Raw genomic sequence first — 10,752 nt, 5'->3', positions numbered from 1 at the left:
ATTAAACAGACATAATTTCTCGTTTAGTTACAAAGTTCCGCTGTTCAAGTCCTATAATTGCTGTGTTGAGAATACCGACTAATTTGTCAATGGAAATGTTTTCGTTTTCAATAACCTCTGGGTCACTTTCTTCACTATCGGAAGCGAATTATAATGACGAGGAACTTGATTTAAATCATATCAAAGACGGAGTACATAGACATGAAATACTATACTTAGTAAGGAATTATAAGCCAAATAAAATAAAAACATCTGCCCTGAAGATAAGGATAGTGCTGACAGATCAACTTCCAATCCGCGGCGTGAAATTGATAAACAGATTTCGGATTTCAGAACATACTTTCGCTTTGTAGATATAAATTACATATTAGTAAATATATATCGGAAATTCTATTTGACATAATCGAAAGTTCAAGCTTACTTTTATGAAATTGTTCTAAAAGTCTGCAAAAAATAATAAGCCGGATCCAATTCGAAGATTAAGGAGCAACGCAATGTGCAACATTAACTGAATCAGATAATTTTAGCTTAGCTTATACCTCCGTTACGCATTAAACGCGCATGTGCACAAACATATTCGCAGCCGTAAAGGTCTTACGCGCACTCTTAAACGCCTGTGCGCATGCGTGAACGCAACGCATGCGCAGAAAGTTTGTAGCTTTGAGGTCCGGATTATAGATCATTCCGGATTATGGGTGTCCGAATTAACGACTTTTGACTGTATATCTTTATCATTTGGCCAATTTGAATTCAACAAAATAATCTAATTTTCATAACTTTCTCAATTTTTATTGTCTGCAGATAATCAAAACCATTTTTAAAGAGGGACTACTGCACATTATTGTTAAGAAATATATCACATTGACATTCTTCAGCTTTATTACTTTTTAACTTTAACAAATTAATATTTAAGTACTAAAAATTAAATATAACACAGTTATAGCTCTGAAGCTATGTGACAGATGTGACGAGCGAAAGCTCTGAAGTCAGATTCCAATCAGTCTGGGTCGTATTTATTTTGCATATAAAACAATACATGTGAATTCTAATTAAATAGAACCAATGACTAAAAAGCACTTGTTTTAAAAAATACATAATAAAAATGTATTTTTCATATTACATATCAATACAAAATAGCATATTAAAATAAAGTCGTAGCTGCCCGGATGGTATAGTGATTAGGGAAGCCTGAGTACAATACTGAGGGACCCGGGTTCGAATAACGAACAAGGCATGGATGTAAATTATCTGTCCCTTCATAGGAGGCAAAGGTGGCCTGCCTATTAGGTGCCTCCATAATAGATCACCATATCTGATTTTAGGAGTGGCCAATGCCGGCATAGGCAAGCATCCACCATTGGAAACAAAAAGTACATGTGCAAGAAATGGAGTTATTCTGATGCTAATGGTTTCATAAAATTAATTATTCTTTTCTGATAACTCGATTCATAATTATAATGTGGGGAAAAAGGAAGAAAAATAGAATATCAAATCCCATTTACTTTCCTGAACCAAAGTATGAAAGTAACAGCACAGTGTATAAAAATGTTGAACAACTGCATCGTCTGTTACAGTTATAACTGAAGTACTGTTTTGAAGAAGGGTATGGAGTTTTATGGCAATTAGCATATACTTTGATGCTTCTCATTTCATTAAAGCTAATTCTTATATATAGGCATAGTAATGTTTTGTTCATCAGCATTTTATGAATTATTGACAATTTCAAAACAACAAGTATAAATATGCAAAATAAAATAAGGAGCTGTACAACTTAAAGCTCATATAAATTGGAATACCTTATGTTGGAGCATTGCTGAACTCATACTTAAAACAGAATAAAATGATAAATGAAAATCAAAACACTACTATATATGCACTGTATGTTACTTCCTTATTAAAGCAGACAGTCTGGATATATTTAAAAGTTACAAGTTACAAATTTGGTGATTCAATCAGCTTATTTTGTTATGGTATCTTTATTAAACAATAATCAAATGTCACCTATGGATATTCTAATATATTTTAAGAACATTAGGCTTAAATAAAAAGTTAAACTTTACCTTTCTGGATTTTGGAAAGCCTAACAGATTTCAGTTCACAAAAGTCCCATTTATTGCTATTACAGGCCACACATCGAGCAAAAGCTTTCATTGAAGGGCAGTTCAACCTGAAAAAAGAAATTAAATCACCATTTAAAATTTCATGATCAGGGTAACAATACAAAGGTTTAGCACTTGGCTTATAAATAATCCTGCTCTTTCAGAAAAATTTAATTGCCATGACAATAGATTTAGGTTGGTAACTTATTTCTGTAAAAAAATGTTATGCCCTTTCCAGGAAAAACATGAGTACACATATTTACCATATAACATATTCCTCGAAGTATAACACAATGACTTCAAATCACATTAATTAGAAAGTTTGATTTCATTTCTACTTTAACCAGGTTGCCTTCATGGCCATATGACATACAATATATTCTTTAAAATAAAGACTAATGTAACAGATTCAAATAACAAATTTAAAAGTTTTGCCCCATAAGTGAAAACATAACTTTGTGAAATAAATCTTGCATCCAATTTAAGGCCATGAGAACTGATGTTTGACAAATACTAAAGAAAGTTTATTTATATTTTTGATGCATTAGACATGAACCTGATTTAATCAAAAAAACTTTAATATGGGGGATAGGTTGGAATAGCTTTAACTTCTTTGATAAGCTGAAGCATGTTTAGAACAAAATGTTTTAATGACAAGTAAATTTCCATCATTTGCAAATCATTATATTATTAGAAAATACATTTTAATGAGATACTAACAACTATGACATTTTATGCATAAAAAGAGTAAAAATTAAGCCAGTTATCATTTGGCTTTGTGGTGTCATCGAAGCTTTGCTTCTTCTCCCAGCATAAATTCTTTGGTGGTACACTACTATACTGTCAACAATATTGTTTTCATATTAGTTCCACAACAGTAAATTAACATGTTCCAGTTCAGAGTTTGAATGCATCTGAAATGTTTTGTGCACAGTTTGAATTTAAGAAAAATCTCTTTCCTTCAGACTTATATTTTCAGCTTAATATTCTAATGATTTACTTTTTTTGAAATCATATACTACAGCTATATCCATTTGACTTTAAAGGGAAGATTAATAATTTTTATCTTCCCATATCCTACCCATATATCTTTCTTTCTGAGTTACTATGTGCAGAGTTAAAAAATGTATAGACATATAAAAATAATAAGGATAGCTTAATTATTTTTATTGAGAAAAATTAAATGTGCATAGCTATATATGTAAGAATACATAATTAAATTAGTCCAAATCATATTTAATGCATCTCCATATCTATTTTAATATTTTCATTTAATATGTATTTAAATGCACTAATCATTTTATCATTAGAATTCTAGTAAAAGTAAGAAAAAAGCTATAATAAATTAAATGCTGTTGTTGTTGGTATCATTTTAACTTTGCCCAGTTTGTCTTCATGGCAATAGCAATATTTATAACATATATAATACGTAAAAAAGGAACATTTTGTTATGTTAATAATAATAATTTGCTGCATTTTTTAACTCCCCAAACCCCATAAACGTTTTGCGAAAATATAAAAAACTTTATTTTCTTTTACCGTAATGTTCGAAAAATAAACCCCATAAACGTTTTGCGAAAATATGAACTAATAATGATTTGCGACTTTCAAACTTTATTTTCTCTTGCCGTAATGTTCGAAAAGTAAACAGAAAATTTCCCTTTTCCTCCTTCAGGAAAATTCCCTGTGTGGGTTGCAACAATTATCAGGGTTACCATATTCTGGCGTACGTACGCTCACTTCCGATGTAAACAAATCCGCAATTTCGCCAAGTGCCGGTTATGGAAACATCCCCCCTAGTGGGGAGTTGCGAGATTTGGTCCAAGTTGAAAAAAGGGTTTATAGACGTTCATATTCATAATAATCGTTCATATAATTTTGTTGCATAACGTGTAATAGCGTTATGTTTGATTTTTATTTGGTTTCATTGTCAGGTATTGCATGTCTTTTTTTTTTTTTTTTTAAATAGCTGATGCTTCACGAAAACATTATTAAACATTAAACAAGATATACCGTGTTAGATATGAAAATTTTTATTGTTTCTTGAGAAACTCGACAATTGTCTCGATGACTACTATATTTTTCATCCTATTTTAGTGTATGAATGCAGTCTGTTGATTTGAAATATAATCATTTAATAGTCTATAAAGAAAATCCATTCTTTAGTTTTATCATTAACAACATGTTTCAAAATAACCTTATAATAAACACTACCAATTCAAAAAATATTCTGTTTTATTTTCAGGTAATAGTTCACCATAAAATTATAATGCACTGAAATATCAGGAAGTTATAATAAAGATACTGAATAATGTTTTCTAAAGAAAACAGGAAAGTTTTCTGAAATGTATATATGTTTCTTTAGTGATGTGATATATATATTTCTTTAATCAATGAATGCTACTTATCTTGTGTGTAAAATCACATTACTGTCTATTTTGACTCTTAGCACCAATGGACTAGCAGATAAGATAGCTGAATACTGGATGTTTGATCAAGGTAAAAATACTGTTGAATGGATTAGCTGCATGGGAATTTTCCTGTTCTCCTTATATATAAGTGAATACAAGCCAGTTTCCCATTAGACCTTCTTAAAGGCATCCCTTTTGCCTAAGGCAGCTAGCTCATTCTATACTTTACCTAGCATATATAATTTTAATATGAGACAAAATGACATAATTTTTTTTACATAATAGTTTAATGCTTTTAATATCTCTCTATGTTTGCAGTAGGTGCTGCTTAATGTGATTACATTTGCCCATTTTTGGTAATATAAGATGATGAGAAAAGTATCCTTTAAAATAGGAATTGAATTAACTATAAATATAACTAGCCACTTTCTTAACATTTTAATTAGGAAAAATAAAAGTTTGTTTTTCAGTTGTTTACAGTCTTCATTGCAAAAGTTCATTTGAGTAGTCCATAATGTTTCTGAAATTTATTGGACCAATTCTATACCTATAATCTTAATACTTGGAGGGCATCCTTGTTTAAAGAGATTTTGCCAATGTAAAATCTGAAATTGGGCAAAAACGCAAGTGTATTTTGGCACAGATGTTTTCAGGAATTTTTACCTCCCTTTTGAAGAAGAAGGAACTGTGCTGAAGCCCTTCTAAATCAATAGCTATTGAAAATTCGTATGAAATTAAGTTTTTTTTATTTTATTGTTTTGCGCTTTTTTCTAAATGCTTGATTAAAATCAAAAATAATTTTCGTTCTTCAGTTTAAGAAATTTATTGTATAATATTTTGATTATATTAACCAAATTGAGCAAATAAAATTACAGCAAATGATGCATTTTTTATTTCCATATATGAAAGAGCAGAACTTAGAAATTCAATAGCAATATACACGACATCAGCTGCAATACATTAAGCAGTGTCTACAGTATGTAGTATATATAGAGACAGTTAAATGTATAATATGTTTATAGAGATCTGTAATTTCTTTCTTTTAAAAATCAAAGCTTATCAGATTGTGATCTAAATCAAAATTTTCTTTCCAGTTGAACTAACTCCAGATTTACGATTAAACTGGTTAGATGATATTCCCTATTTCCACTTTGGGTGAAAAACCTATGTTTGCCATCAAGGAAAAGATCTGAATAAACGTCAAAAGGAAAATTATGCTAAACTAAAAAATGAAAAGGTAAAATAACATTGTTATATTTAAAAATTTATACAAAAATATCACCTCTTGGATTATATATATATATATGTGTGTATGTGTGTTTTTTTCTTTTAGTGTCAAACTGATCATGCTTTTGGTAAAGCATATTCCAAGAACCAGACAACTAAAAAAGTTAATTGTCCAGCTGTAATTAATGTTACCCGAATGTACAGGATGCCTCAGTTCAAGGTAGAAGTTTATTTAACTTTTTGTTCTAAGATGGTCTTAGTAATTTTAGAGAATTTTTTTTTAAGGAAAAAATATAATTCTGTCACGTATGAGCAAGATTTATTGAAGGTATTCTATGATAAAGTATACATACTTTTTGACATAAAAACAAAAGGTATTTTTAGAGTCACAATGTAAAAAAGAGAAATGATTTTTTGTGTCTCTTTATTCAACATATTTTTCTAAATAGTTTTTTTTTTTTTTTTTTCCTAAAAGAGGGTTTTTAACAGTAATATTTTCCTAAATAAATAATTCAGTAATTGACATGCAAATAAAATGATGTTTTCAGGCCACAAATAAAGGCTTTTTATGCTAATTATATTCTAACCAATTTGCTACAAATAGAAATAAGTTGTTCAAAGTGAAGTTTTATTGGTTATGTTTCTTTGAAGAAGTAATTTGATCTATTGTTATAAAAATGGAAGATCCTTTTTACAGCTTTTTTTAAAGGAAAGAAATGACTCCTCTTTTTTTTTTTTTTTTTTTGAATAATTTGTTATGAACAGAAAGTTTTTAAAATTGAATCTTTATCAATAATTAGTTTTAGATGACTGTGCTGGAATTTCTAAATTTTACTGTGATAAATATGTTTAAATTACAGGTAGTGCCAACCCCAAAAAGAAAGATTATCATATCTCGGAAAATTAAGGAAAAACTAGCCAATAAAGATAGTATTGCTGGTGAAGAAGTTTTCATGTTTAATTTACTTAATAGCCAAGATCATCAAAATCATCTAATGGGTAACATGGCTGCAGTAATAGAACCTATAGATGCTAGAGTGCGGCATTTCATAGCTTCTAAAGTTAAGAATGGAAAATGCAATGCCACTGTAATTGCAGAGCTATTAGAAGTATACGTTTCAACTGAATTGGGAGAAACTGATAAAACGCGCAGACGATTTTATCCAGAAATGGAGGCAATAAGGAAAATAATAAGCCAAGCAAAATCCGATATTAGAACTAGTAAAATTGACCAGGAAAATACAGAAATGTTAATAAATAGCTGGGATACTTCCAAGTGTTCTGTTTTTTTTAGACCATGTACTGAAAATACATATGATGGTACTGAGCCAAATGACTTTACAGATTCAAAACTAAATCTGCTATTTGTATATCAAAGCGAAGAAATGAAAAATTTATATGTCTTATATGGTTCTAATCTTGTTCTTCTCGACGTGACCTATCGAACCTGTAAGTATGCTCTCCCACTTTATTTTTTAGTTGTCAAAACAAATGTGAACTATCAAATAGTGAGCATAATAATTACACAAAATGAAACAGCCAAAGCATTAGAAGAAGCTCTTATAATTATTAAAAATTGGTCGCCTCTCGTTAGACCAAAATATGGGATGGTTGATTTTGCAATGGAAGAAATTACAAGTTTGGAAAATGTCTTTACAGGAATTAAGGTTTTTATATGTAATTTCAATCGAGAGCAGGCATGGTCAAGATGGGCTTCTAAGAAAAAGAATGCAGTGGTTCCCAAAGAAGAGCTTTTGTGTAAATTACATGCCATAGCAAATGCTCCAACTCAAGATGAAATGGTTGCAGCAATGGAGGTATTAAAATCATGGAACCAATATGAAGCTGTGAAAGATTATTTTGAATTAACATGGTTCAAGGAAATTGAGAGATGGGCTTTGGCTTACAAACCAAATGACTTATTCATAAACTCGAACAATGGTGTTGAACGCTTAAATGAGGAACTAAAATATAGATATCTTCAGGGATATAAAAACTGTATGCTGTCTGAAATAATTAAGATCTTGTTTGAGAAATTTCTGCCAGAAAGATATAGAATTTACGTCAGAAAAAATCTGAGTATGCTGTCGCAGGCCAGATTATACAATGGACATGTACCAAATTATTTAATCAATAAGCCAAAATGGTTAATTGATCACATAAAAACAAAATTAAGAGCTGCTGAAGTTTATGTGGGTAGCATAAAAAAAAAATTTCACATGGCTTCTTTAAAGTTTCTTCTGAAACTAAGCATGATGCAGTTTATTCTGTCACGTTTGATGAACAGAAACAACTGTGTCAATGCACATGCTTAGATTTCAGAAGAAACTGACTGCTGTGCAAGCATATTGTGTTTGCTGGCATGAAGTTTCCAACCTGGAGTTTGGAATGTACTGCAGAATGGCTATTTTCAAAGTTGATGAAGATTTAGTCTAAAGAAGTATTTCAGGCACCAGAAAACGAAAATATTCATCAACTGAAACTCCTTCAGGTGGAACATCAGATAATTTACCCACCATATCTGAAGAAGCAACGTTGAGTAAAAAAAGAAATTTGATCAATGAGTGCGATGGAAACTACAGATCAATTCGGTCACTCCTTTGGAATTTAGATAGCGAAAATTTACACAATGTAGCCAATTCTTTGAAGCAGATTTTCGAGTCTGCTTCAAAAACAGTTATCCGAGATGAAAATACTGGTCTACCGCTTCAAATTGAAAAAAAAAAAATTAAACTAAAAAAAAGTAAAAGAATTGTCAAGAAGTATGGTCAACTAAACCTCCATCGCCGTAGAAATACCAGAGTTGGAATAAAGGTGGATATACATAAAGAAACCATTTCAGTAGATGGCCAGTAATTAAAATTAGTATAAAACCTAAAGCAGGCTACAAAGAGCCTTTGGCAAAGGTGACACCCCCACCTATGAGTGGATAATAGAGTAATCTCGGGGACCTGCATGCCATGGATACACTAATACTTGTTTTCAAATAAAATAATAAATTTCGTACTTTTAGGATAATCTTAAATTCTGAATATTATCATACTTGAAATACTTTAGTATGTGCATTTATTTTTGGATTCTTCAGAATTTATAGTGAAAAAACTGCTACAACTATATACTCTCAAATACCAGATTTCAGACAATTAAAATTGACGATAATTCAAAGGATAACATATAAGTTTTGTAAAATTCAATAAACATAATACATGTTATTATTTAGTAATATTTATTTCCTGAACAACTTTACAAACACTTATTTGAGAGTCATATAACTTATTTCTATTCAATAATGCTGCAGCTGCATTGATTGTCACGATCAAGACATATGAGCAATATAGTATTTAATGCACTCAAAACTGAATCTGGTACAGACTTACGGCATATTGGTTACCAAATGCATCTAAAGCAAACCAGTATGCAGGGTTAGTTTTACAGGTTCACTTGTTTTCAAATTAGCAACTCTGTAAAAGTTTTACTCTGGTTGTACTGACACTGCCTGTTCTTTCTCATATCTAATTGTAGTTATTTGGTTGTAATATGCAGTAAAGGTAAGAATACTGATGTAATATGCTGTAATTTTTATGTTAGATAGCCCAGTTACATAACTACAACATTTTTCCACTACTTTTTTTACACTGTAAACTCGGTTTAGAAAGTTATTTTCCATGATTTTGGGGTGTTGTATAATACATCATATGGAATAACTACAGTTAAATGTATTCATTCAAAAGAGGATATATTGTCTTGCTGAATCTTTTCCTGTACTTATTGTTTGATTTAATATTTCCAGTGTGGTGGATTGACCATCATGGAATCATAGCATCCAGTAGATCTTTCAATATAACTCCATTCAGATATTCACATTTATATTTTTGTAAATTAACGTAGAAGACAGATTGACAGATATTCTCAGTTCATAGTGCCAAAGTGTTTTTTAATAATGCTAAAATACAATTTTAAAAAAAAATATTACTCATGTTATTATGTAGAATTAATGTTAAAATTCCATACAAGAAACAATCATCGATTAATTGTGTTATATAGAATTAAAGAATAAACAGTCAGGTAGAAATTTATAAATGCATAAAACACAACAAAAGGCAGGGCTGCATTTATTCATCCAGTTCATTGAAAAAGTTGTGGCTTTCCTAGACCCTACCCGTTGTCGAACATGTAGGTTGTTTCGAATGTTGTCATGAGTAACTAACATAAAATATAATTTTTTCCCCAAATTAGTATGTTATAATTTTTGAATAAAAGAAGAGTGAGATAAGTGGTTATTCTAGCCGAAATAAAGTGTGCGTCGAGTTCCAGTAAAGACCCAAAAATGTCATCTGGGAAAGCTGAGAAAGGGAAAACGAGCTAGCTTTAACCTGAGTCTAGAGATGCGTATAATACATACATACAATACAGATAAGTGTGAGTAAACTGGTGCACTTAAATTATAACATAAGTCACAAACGTACATTACAGGTAAAGCATGTCAATTTAAATAATATGTGTATTAAGTATGGCCATAGGCCATTTACAATTATTTGGGTCATTCACATTATAATCGTAAACCCTTATAACAGGGTTGTCTTCAAATCTTTAAATTCAGAAAAACTTCTAAAATCGTAATTTTTTCTATAGAAGAATTCTCAGAAAAATAAATCCTATCCTCAGAAAAATAAATGTTAAAGAATTGAAATATAAAATTTGTGCATTTTATGCAGAAAGTAAAAAGAAATTCATTATTTCATTATAAATTTAATCATAAACAAAAATCTGCTTAATATTTTTTAACAATAATAAGAGAATTTCAAAGATTATTTCAAGTATTTCATTTTGATGTCCAGTGATATTAAAAATTGTTTTAAATTTTGACTTGCAGATGCCCTAGAGGAGTTGCATGGTATCTAAAATTTCTGTGAAACACAGTTTGAAAACCTTCAGACTACTCGAAAACTTCAGATTATGTGAAAAAAGAAATGTAGATGTAAAGAGCAGTGATTAAAAAGTTTTAATGACCAAAA

At 30.1% G+C, this 10,752-nt stretch overlaps 1 long non-coding RNA gene across 1 annotated transcript; it reads left to right on the top strand.

Moving 5' to 3' along the window:
- The first annotated feature begins 5,832 nt into the window (after positions 1–5,832).
- On the top strand, positions 5,833–10,752 carry LOC146993137 (uncharacterized). Its single transcript, XR_015038385.1, has 2 exons — positions 5,833–5,957; positions 10,611–10,752. It is a non-coding gene; the product is annotated as an uncharacterized LOC146993137 (long non-coding RNA).

Source organism: Stegodyphus dumicola, chromosome X1 (genome assembly GCF_044657685.1).
Source record: "Stegodyphus dumicola isolate Sdum_Otavi_A_Nest chromosome X1, ASM4465768v1".
Classification (NCBI taxonomy): domain Eukaryota; kingdom Metazoa; phylum Arthropoda; class Arachnida; order Araneae; family Eresidae; genus Stegodyphus; species Stegodyphus dumicola.
This window is presented reverse-complemented; position numbering and strand designations above follow the sequence as displayed.